The sequence below is a fragment of the Pleurodeles waltl genome, chromosome 6 (genome assembly GCF_031143425.1).
Source record: "Pleurodeles waltl isolate 20211129_DDA chromosome 6, aPleWal1.hap1.20221129, whole genome shotgun sequence".
Classification (NCBI taxonomy): domain Eukaryota; kingdom Metazoa; phylum Chordata; class Amphibia; order Caudata; family Salamandridae; genus Pleurodeles; species Pleurodeles waltl.
The window spans coordinates 1585080875-1585092391 of NC_090445.1; the positions used below are offsets into that span (position 1 = coordinate 1585080875).

The window sequence follows — 11517 nt, forward strand, 5'->3', positions numbered from 1 at the left end:
AGCACGGTGAGGAGCAAACCATTCTCCTTACACACAAAGAAAACAGGAACCACGTGGGTAAACACACACACTCAAACTACGGGCAGTCCCTTCCAGTGGCACTCTTAGTGAACAAGAACAGTAGTGTGGGCACACAGTGGAGGCTCAAAGTTCAAGCAAGGGAACATCCAGCTGGGAGCCACTGAGTTCAGCCTGAGGCGTGACACAAACAAGGTGCCACATGGAGGGTCCTGGGTCAGGGTGAGGAGCAAAGTACTTGGAATTCAGAACAGTGGCAGAGAGAAATAGAGGGCTGCATGAGGTAAAGTGCTCACAGGCAGGAACAGTGTGTGAGTGTCTCAGTAGTAATCGAGCCAACAACACTGTTGTGGCAGGCAGAAACTCTTAGCCTACTCACAAAGACCCGGCAGCATCACCAAACCAAGCAGGAAGAGGCAATCAGCCCGTAGAGCGTGAGTATCTCTTATATTTTTGTCACAGGAACCCACAGCTTAACGTGCTGCAGGTGGTGCAGGGGTGGGTGGGGGTGCCAAAGGTACAGAAGCAGCATGAACTGGGTGAGAAACATTGGCAAAGGAAAGACATAGAGTACCATGAGGCAGGAAGAAGCACCCATGAAAGATAGCAGTGCATTCCATTCCAACATGGATCTTTGCATTGGTATAAAGCATATTGCTACACCAAGTTGCAGCCTGATGAATGTCAAATGCAAGACTACATTGCATCAATCAATCAATCAGGAATTTGTAAAGCGCACTAGTCATCCATAAGGGTCTCAAGGCGCTGAGGAGGTAAGGGGGGGGAGCAGGAGAGAGGAGGGGGGGAGCTGCTGCAACTGCTTGAACAGCCAGGTCTTGAGATGTTTCCTGAAGGTAAGGAGGTCTTTGGTCTGGCACAGGTGGGTGGGAAGAGTGTTCCACATTTTGGTGGTGAGGTGCGAGAATGATTTACCGCCGGTTGTAGTTCTGCGGACGCGTGGGACGGTTGCTAGAGTGAGGTCGGCGGAGCGGAGATGCCAGGTCGGGGTGTAGAAGGAGAGTCATCTGTTGACGTATTCTGGTCCGGTGTTGTGCAGTGCTTTATGAGCATGGGTGAGGAGTTTGAAGGTGGTTCTCTTGTTGACTGGGAGCCAGTGCAGGTTTTTCAGATGGTCTGTGATGTGGCGGGGATGTCCAGGATGAGGCATGCGGAGACGTTCTGGATGCGTTGCAGCCTCTTCTGGAGTTTGGCTGTGGTTCCTGCATAGAGGACATTGCTGTAGTCCAGCTTGCTGCTTACGAGGGCTTAGGTGACTGTTCTTCTGGTTTCGGTGGGGATCCATTTGCAGATCTTTCGGACCATGCGGAGGATGTTGAAGCAGGAGGAGGTGATGGCGTTGACTTGCTGAGTTATGGATAGTGAGGTGTCCAAGATGAATCCTAGGTTGCATGCGTGGTCGGTGGGAGTCGGAGTGGTTCAGAGAGTGGCAGGCCACCAGGAGTCATCCCATGCAGAAGGTGTGGAGCTGAAGATGAGGACTTCCATCTTGTCGGAATTGAGTTTGAGGCAGCTGCTCTTCATCCATTCAGCAATGGCCTTCATTCCTTCGTGGAGGTTGGTCTTGGCAGAGTCCTTGGTGAGGGAGAGGATCAGCTGGGTGTTGTTGACGTAGGAGATGATGTTGAGGTTGTGGGATCGGGCGATGTTAGCGAGCAGGGCCATGTAGATGTTGAAGAGGGTCGGGCTGAGGGACAAACCCTGGGATACCCCACAGATGATTTTGTGGCCTCCGAGCGGAATGGGGGGAGGCGGGCTCTCTGGGTTCTGCCAGTGAGAAAGAAGGTGACACAGCCCAAGGATGTGTCATGGATTCCAGCATTGCTGAGGCGTGAGCATAGGGTGTGTTGGCAGACGGTGTTGAATGTGGCCGAGAGGTCCAGGAGGATGAGGGCCGCGGTTTCGCCGCTGTCCAGTATGGTTCTGATGTCGTCAATGGCTGTGGTTGCTGCGGAATCCAGATTGGGAAGGGTCCAGGGTGCGGTTCTCCTCGAGGAAGCGGGTTAGTTGTCTGTTGACAGCCTTCTCAATTACTTTTGCCGGGAAGGGGAGCAGGGAGATAGGCCGGAAGCTCTTGAGGTCCTTTGGGTCCTCCTTGGGTTTTTTGAGGAGGGCGTTGATCTCGGCGTGTTTCCAGCTCTCCGGGAAGGCGGCGAATTCAAAGGAGCTGTTGATGATCTTCCATAGTTGGGGTGCGATGAAGGGGCCTGCTTTGCTGAGGATGTGGTGAGGGCAGTGGTCAGATGGAGAGCCGGAGTGGATAGTGTTCATGATTTTGAAGGTGTCGTTGACGGGGGTCCAGGAAAGCAGGAGGTTGGTCGGAGGTGAATCTGTGGTGTTTGTGGTTGCCGAAGGGGAGGGGGGTTTGGGTGCTGAAGCGGTCGTGGATGTCTGCAATCTTGAGGTGAAAGTAAGAGGCTAGGGAGTCGCAGAGGTCTTGGGATGGTGGGATGTCGTTGGCGTTGGAGCTGGGGTTGGAGAGTTCCTTCACGACGTTGAAGAGCTCCTTGTGGCTGTGTGCATTGTTGTTGATTCGGTCTTTAAAGGCAGTTCTCTTGGCGGCTCGGATGAGTTGTTGGTGTCTGCGGATGGCATTTTTTAAGGCTATGAGGTTGTCCAGACTTTGATTTTGGCACTACTTTCTTTCGAGTCTTCAGCAGCTTTGCTTAGATTCGTGGAGGTCGGCGGTAAACCAGAAGGCCTTTCTGTCGGTGCGTTTGTTGGAGGGATTCTTGATTGGGGCAAGAGTATTGGCACAGGTGTTGACCCATTGCCTGAAGTTGCAGGCAGCTGCATCAGTGTTGGTGGTGTCAATGGGTGGGTTCTGGGAGAGGGTCGCGAAAAGTTGGTCTTCGGTGACCTTGTTCCAACTGCAGTGGGGGATCCGTTGTGGGTGGTGGTGTGTTGTGGGTTTCTTGAAGGACAAGTGAATGCAGCGGTGTCTGTCCAGTGGAGTTTGGTGGTGTGGCTGAAAGAGACGTGATTGCTGGCGGAAACAAATAGGGTCGAGTGTGTGTCCTGCGGAGTATGTTGGTGTTGTGACGGGCTGTTTGAGGCCAAGGTTGGAGAGATTGTTGAGCAGGGTGGCGGTGTTGTTGTAGTTGGTGTTCTCGAGGTGGAAGTTTAAGTCTCCGAAGAGTCTTCGCATGTAAATGACAGGTTTAGCAGAATGACAGAAATGAGGGCAGCTGTTCATAAAGCTCTTGTTAAATCCAGTGGTTAGAGCAAGCCTTCACCGTAAACCTCTGCAAGCTGCCTACTAGTCATTGGCTACACAACCAGATCATAAAACTTAACAAAACATCAGAAATGCAAGTTTTTCCCGCAGTTCACTCAACTGGCCTAACACTTTGTGAGAAAACCCCAGGACTATGTAAATGATGTTCACAGTACAAAGAAGAATGTGTCTACAATAAATGTTAGCGCAAGAGGGCTGCACGTACTGAGCAGCAGGACTACTTCTGTGTTATTATACCAACAGATAAAATGCGGGGTGTACTGCACTGTTACAGAGGAGTGTTCATTTCAAAGAGGAAAAGGATTGTCAAAGCCAATAGGTATCATCTTTGGGACCTATTGGCTTTGCCACTGATTTATGGTGATGCTGTACATCATGGGTGCTCACAAATATTTTCCCAGGGGTCACCAGTATGGTCTGTCGTGTGGCCGAGGGCTGCATTTATGGCAGGAGGGTTGGGGTTCAGGGGACAGGTGGATGTAAGTGGAGTGAAGGATGTATATGATGTGGACTGCAAGTCATGGAATTATTTTGAAATTGTAATTCTATACCACTCTCTAAATTAGGCCCCTAGTCTCTAGACTTGACAATACTGTGCTATGCTGTATCTGGGTCACTTTTGTGTACCACACTCTGAGATAAGCCTTCTCTGCTTGCTACTGCTCCCTTTAGCGAATTAACTAAGTGTACCAAGGAAGTAACATGGCTATTGAATTTGAATGAAACAGAATCTTAGGCCTCACAATCACCGTATGCCTATGGCCTCTCATCAGTAAACATTAGGAAATTAGGAATGGTTACTTAGCAAGTGCTATAAAAACTCATTAAAAAGCCCCTCCCCACTTTGTAGAAACTTGCAGTACAAGTGTTGCAGATAAAAAGCATATTGAGAAGTTATTCTAATAGTTGTTTGTAATGTCCGTACACATACTTCCTTTATTGCCCTTTATTGGATCACTGTGCATTTTTAGATACTTGCAAAAAGTCCTCTGAATGTGTCCCTGAACTGTTTTCGGCTGATCCTCTTAAAATCTGTTGTAATGATTTGTTGAGATGTGCATAACAAATAACATGGTACATATGCTTCATTGATGGAGACTAGTCTTTTTCAGCACATGTGTCAACACTCAGTACGGAAGTAAAAACTGAGAAGTCCTCGCCAGACAGTTGAGCAAATACTATATAAATTACAGCACACAGCTTCTTTCAAGACCTGGTTAGAAATAAGAGGCTCATGCATGAATTGATGTTTCACAATTGACGTGTGACAATGGTGCTGGAATAATTTTCAGAATGGGTGTGCTGCCATTAATGTTACATCACTGAAGTCACAGGGGTTGTGAAATATTGACGTGTCACACACAAAAAAAGTGTAGCTAATGTTTTCAGCAGGATAGTGGTAAGGATAGAGTATGTAGCTGCAGGTACATTTTGGATCACACTGCTGCAAACATGTTGCTAAAGCATTGTTTGCTATCGCACTGCCATTACAGGCTACACATTTTCCATTGAAACAACCACTGCATTTGCACAGACAAACATCTTTCCTGATAAAACTATACAGCACACAAATGATAATGTGTGGAAATCAGCAACACATAGTGTATTGATTTGTTTTGATCCAAATTAAATCTTTGTTTCCCCCACTTCAGAATTAGGAAAAAGTGCTTAATTTGTGCTTTCCTAAATCTGATATATTCAGAAATATGTATAGTTCACTTTATGGCATTTCAATTTTGTAGTATGCTAGGTAAAAAAATCAAATACAAAAATCTAATTAAAAAAATCATACAGCCTTTTGGCATTCCCAGTCCCCAACAAGATTGTCACGTAAATCCTTTCACTTTGCAGTCAGAGAAAAAAAGTAAACATCAAGCTCCCTTTAAAAAGAGTAAACAGCAATTTTTGGGAAGACAGAGCCTGAAATTTGACCTGTCTTCGAATGCACAGCAGATATGACATGATAGAAACAGAATTTAAAGGAGTCATTATTGCTCATTCGACTTCTGACCTTCAGCATGTTAATTATAGGGAAGCACCCTCTCGTCTTCACATTTCCAGCGCTTATGACACAAGCAGGAAAATGAATAATAGAACTGTTTAATTTGTACTATTGGTAAACAAGTTCATGCACAGAACGTGGTCTCTCACAAGCATGCAAAATTGATGAACTGGTAGTAGCGAAGAGAAGTAGAATCAGTCAAGCAGAAAGACAGGAACAGGGAATCTTTTCAAAGAAATACTTTACATTTACTGCTCTGAACTTGTTTACAAGGGACACAACTAAAGCACATGTATTCTAATGGAGTGCCCAAAGAAAAGAAAAAAAATAGAGTTCCCTCAAAGTGACCACTCATGCAAGAATACAAGGAGCTATTCAGAGAGGTGGTAAACAAGCTTGCTCCACGGGAGAGACAAAGACACACTGAATAGCCTAAAACAAATAAAACCAGCTAACAGAGAGCAAGCAAATGGGAGTTACAAACCACAAAGGAAATGGTAAGCAATGGATGAAATGCATTCCTAAATAAGCTTTCAGCATGTCCCCCAATGTCTTTGCAACCAGACGGCTGTGCTGTCTCGTAGGCTTTGACTTAAAAGGGTTTGGGGGGGCTGGAGACTATGTCCAGGATGAAGGCAAGAATTGAATCACCACAATGCTCCATAGACCTCTCAGCTTTAGGTGTAATTGTCTTTGTAAAAGGGGCTACATATTAAGAGATCAAAGAGTGAATGGCTCCCAAACCCTCAGTAAGCACCCAATTGTACCTCTGTCTGGCCTTCTCCCATCTATACAACTCCTATCTACTATGTATGCTTTCCTCTTTGCTATCTGGCTGTATGAGTGTCAGCAAGAGAGAGAAAGATGGTGTACGAGAGCTAGAAGAGAGAGCGAGAGAGAGAGCGTAAGTTGGTGTTTTGTATGGGTACCAGAATGTATGATGATCTATGTGCACGGGTGACTTAATTACTGGTGAACTGTCTGCATGAGAACAAATAGTTGTGGTATTCTCTGTATATGGAAGCCTACGTGTGTGTTAAATGTCAATCTCTCATGGATGAGTACATATTTAGTGATCGGGGTGCTTGAAGGTCTGTCTGGTAGTGAATACTTTTATAGGTGTTTTGGTCAGTGTGCACAAAACAATGTCTAGATGTGTTCCTCTTTTCAAATATGTTCATGTTCAGGCCTCGAAAAATCATTAGCCCTGCAGGTCGAGTACCTTGAATAATCTACTTGAACTAACTGTAATGTACTTGACCCAGAAACGGGTCTCAAATTGTGTGATCCTAGGCAAATATTGTATTTTACAGTCACCTTTTTCTTCATTCTAACGAGTGTACCTTCAAATATGTGAGTTCAGCATTTCTGCTGTAAGAAATAATCCTCTTTTATTTGATTAAATACACTAAACGTTTGCTCCATGTGTAATAAATTTAGCTCACATATAGGGTATACGTGATCCATGCATGACTTGCCTCTTAGTTTACTAATAGCTTTGCAATCATGGCAGGAGTGTTTCTCAGTTTATGTTTAAACACTCACTTTTAATAAATATATTACTAAAGCATAATGTGGTAGTGCACTGTCATTTACAGACACTAAACTTTCAAGAAATGTCCAAAAATGTTTCCACTAACTTGCAGCTTTATTGATAAAACTATATAGCGTATTAATCTGCGAAAATTGGGTTTAAGAAAACATTCATCATTTGCACATCACCAAGTAAAGTGTTCTGACTTATTTTCATTCTATTAAAATATTTTTTCATCACACAGAAGTAGAAAAAAAATTATTTCACAGATACTGAAATATATTTTGAAATATTTGTTAAGTTGACTTAGTTATATAAATATGTGTTAAGAAAGATCTGATACCCACAGCCTTTCATTTCACATAGGTCAGACAGTTCACCTTACAAAATCCTGGAACTCTGCAGTCACAAGGTAAAGTATTTGCAAGCAAGAAGACAAGCTGACTTTTGACCTCTGTCTCTGAACAGAGAGCAAATGTAACAAGAATAAGGGCCATATGTATGAACACATTTTCCCATAGACACAGAATGGGTAAAACCCTTTGCTACATCTGGCCCTAAGATTTAAATGCATCTTAATTGCTAACTCAGTTTCTGACTGAACAGAACACCTGTTCTTTGTCCACTCCCCAGAAGGGTTAGTGGAATCTAAAAATAGCTCGACCTCATAAAATAAAACTTGCCATAGCAAGCAAGTGGTCTAGATTTTTCGAGCCCTGAATGTTTCAGTTGTCTGTGGGTGTGCTTATTTATTATGCATCTCTTTCTGGATGCACTAAACAAACGTCAACATATTAGCGTTGCCAATGCTGATTATCTACTGTGATTTATTTAATGCTAGGTATAACAAAGTTGTGTTGTGAATGGATGAAAAAAACCTCTTCCCCTTTCCTGCCAACCTTAGTCCTGCTGTCTGGATTAAGACACACCTACTGGTAGCAAAGAAATCTACATGAAAAAAAACATTAAAATAGGTAACCTGTATGCCAACGACCAAAAGTGGTGGAAATAAAACGGATGGCCGCATCTTAATGTAGTGTACGTAAGCTGTGCACGTAGGGCCGGAATGGATTCACATAAAATGTAAGCGAAGGGTTGCAACTGCAGCCAAACTGTGACCCAAAAGCTAGAAGTGATGCACATAACCTGTAATCGAATGGGATTAAACAATACACAAACTGTAGGCCAATGGTCCCAAAGTTGCATCAGCAGACAGGCTAAGGAAAATCCTTTCCAGGGTTTCCACACCATATTAGAACTCCCTTCCTACTACTTTATAGTTTGCACCCACTTCAGGAAAAAGTGGGAATCATGTTTTTTTCATTTTCTTGAGGTATTTAGGCATAGTATGTTTACCTTTACCGCGTTTTATTTTTTTATATGTGTACTTTATTTTAGTTATTGACACTTATTGTGTTTGTGCGCTACGATTGTGTGTGTTTTTGTATTTAGCAGTACGTGCTCCAAAAATATATTAAATATGTAGGAATCCCGGTTTTCTAATGTGGGTAGATCAGGACTTCTACTGCAAACAGAGACGTCTAAAATCGCACAACATGTGTGCCTAAAAACAAGAAGAAAAATTTACTTGAATCACATTCTCCGTCGACAGCCAGCAAAGGACCGGCAAGAACTGCCCTTGACTGCCGACATCCACACCACAAGCAACAACACAAACGAAAGGCAAAGAGTAAACATGAATTCGACACTGCATCACAGCACAGCCAGACACACCAGTGCCATCCGAGTACAACAGGGCTAAATAACCATGGTCATTTCTACTAAATGCACAGCAGTAAAACAAGTATTTATTCTCCCGCGGATGTGACTATCACCGTGTGCGCAGCATCCACCGCCTGTTGACAGGGAGCCATACCCGGGTGTGGTCACTCGAGAGTGTGTCGGGATGTGGAAAACAGAATTAAAGGGACAACACCAGGTGTACATTACATTTACGGAGAGGATGTCAGCCTCTCAGAATGAATAGGACTGTCACCGCCGGTCCCCCAGACTCAGGGTACTCAGACGAACAACCACCCACGTACGCAAACTAGCAACGGGTGTGGGTAGAAAGAGCAACACACCCTGAGCAGCCTGGTCGGCGACATAACCATCATTTTCCTTTACATTCGTATAATGCACATTTACCTACGCATTCCTGCTTGCATATGTTGAAAAGGCATGCGCCGCAATACAATTTGAATTTACTGCGTGTCACTACCTGAAAAGTAACTGCAGAACGGTATGCTATTTAACTACATTATGGACCGGGGGTTAAACTTGTCATCTGTTCGCAACAAAGGGGCACCTCGTTAAATGGTGTCTCAATACACTGCACAGCCCAGCCACGTAACAAAGGGACATTCCGGGGCCCCTGTTCTGGGTGATCACTAATGACGCCTGCTTAAGTGAGTGGACAGAGTGTTTGTTTACGATTGCTGGACTGTCACTTAGGCAGGTGGAACGGCAAAGGAGGCGGTCTGTGTCCGAACAAACTTAAAATGGGTTGTTGCATCTGCAGCCCACCCACAGACAGAAGGGGCTTCGTGCCTACAGTGAAAGATGGTGACGGGACCGGGCAGTCTGCCACCCTTGCGGTGGATGTGGTGTTGCCAGGTAGGAAGAGGGAGCGGGAGCGCACACACCACCCATGTCGAAGGAACTGCGTCTCCCGCTTACAGGCGCTGCAACTCAGTGGTATGCCTGAGTAGGGCTAAGCAATAATTTGGGAGATAGGGGTATTGAATCACCTTAGAGATCGCTTAGGCATCCATTCTGTGGGTGCGGGGGTGTCTACAACGCGCTGATGCTCTGCGATCCATGCAACTATAGCCAAGAGGCGTACCAAAGCCCAGCGAGGGGATCTAAAACCCACTGCCTATGGGGTGTATAAACGACATAAGTGTTTGTGTTGGTGGGGGCTGATTGTTACCTAAAGGAGGAGTGATAGCCCCCTGTGGAGGATGTCAGCAGTTGGGGGGAGGTCTGTAATGTCTATGGGGTATAGTTCTCACCGAAACCACTAATGGCAAGGGGTTGTCCACCCTACAGTTGGGCTATACGTGTACAGCCTTGGCACAATTTGTAAATGAAAAGGCCTGTAACTATCAGAGAGAGAAGGAAGGGCGGGGGTATTTCACCTGTCCGTAGTACCCCGATCACACTGCAGGATCCTGACAGCGCTCCCTCGGGCTGCGGTGCTCAATCACTATTTGATTTCCCATAGAACTGGTGTTTCTCCTGCTCCTTGACCATCTCCGGGAAATAAACTCCGCCCTTCGAGGAACAGACCGAAGCAGCAGATGTCAGAGCTGCGTTACGGAACCTCCTCTACTTTGCAGTCTAGCCTTTCTGTACTTGCATTCTTCAACATAATATAAGACCTGCCTTTTCCTGCTAGTTTGAAGACCCTTTTGCAAGTATTTATGAAGTAGCGTATCAGAACGGCGATTTTGTTTAACCAGAATGTTTGATTTTCATGTTTACAATTTTTAGAGTGCGATTTTATTTATTGCGACCTATGTTTTTTTCTTGCTCCTTTGAAGACACCATATAGTTAAGTTATGATGTTTAAGTTGGGTGCCCTGAAATAAGTTGGGGGGACTAACCAAGTTAGGCAGTATGCAAGTGACATCACCGCGTGTGATGTTGCATGTGGCACAACAGGAAGTTACATCACAATCAAGGACTTTACAGGAAGTGACATCACAAAAAGGGACATCAGATCTTAAGACCTTACACATATGTTTAGTAGGTCTATCATGACTATATTTGAGCGCATTACAAGTATACATGCAAACACTCCTGATTTAGGAGGAAGACTCCCACTTTTGTAAGCTACACACACAACAATGTTGCCTTTTGTCACAGTAAAGCTTCCTTTACCCAAAGATTGAACAAACTAACTCTGCTGCCAGCCTACTCCACCAGGCATAATATTCCATATGCAGCATTTTTCCATGTAGATGTGATTAGTTTGGCTGCCTGTGCTCTCCGAAAGGTGAGGCCACTCTCCTATGCAAAGTATGCTTATTCAGCCATACCCACCTCTTAATGTGCCTGTGGTGGGGACTTGCACTCTGTTTAGGACATTGAAGCTCATTTTTCACCAACAGACGATGACCTAAAGGAAGATAGAAAGACAGAAAGGGAAGAAAGGAGAAAGAGAGACAGGAAAACAATGATAAAGGCAGAAAAGGAGGTGAAAATAGAACGTGCAAGAATAAGCAAGGTTAGACTACTGAAAGAAAAAGGTTATGGTAACCTTGTCATTCAGCAATGGGACCCTAAGAAAAAGTTTGGAGCTCTCCATATATGTTTTTACAAATTACAAGCTGCCACCCAAAAGGTCTCCTCCACATTTAGCAACAGACATCTCGTGTGTTCTTAAAGATGGCATAACTCTATTTAAGCCAGTCTCACATTCACCAGTGCATCCCGACAGCTCACCCTGACATCAGTACAACCAGAACACCATGCAAAGAATGGACCATACATTTTAAAATAAGAGGTATCAGCTGTTCACATTAAAATAAATGTAAGCCACAAAATATCCAAAAATTTGAAGAAAATGGTGACAAAGGTAACTCTCAAGAAAAAAGGAACATGCAATTTCAGTCCCAGCTAGCACTTTCAAGAAGATATCGGCCTTCAGAAGAAAGTAGTGTTGGTTTGCATAGAAAAATTACCCAAGTGGGGAGACGTAGG

At 44.6% G+C, this 11517-nt stretch overlaps 1 protein-coding gene across 1 annotated transcript in view; it reads right to left on the reverse strand.

The window, feature by feature from the left end:
* Positions 1 to 10117, reverse strand: part of LRSAM1 (leucine rich repeat and sterile alpha motif containing 1) — a 233945-nt gene extending 223828 nt beyond the window's left edge. The window contains exon 1 of the mRNA XM_069241372.1: positions 9951 to 10117. The gene's annotated coding sequence lies outside the window, so the exon portion shown is untranslated. The remainder of the gene's footprint in view (positions 1 to 9950) is intronic.
* Between the last annotated feature and the right edge of the window lie 1400 nt (positions 10118 to 11517).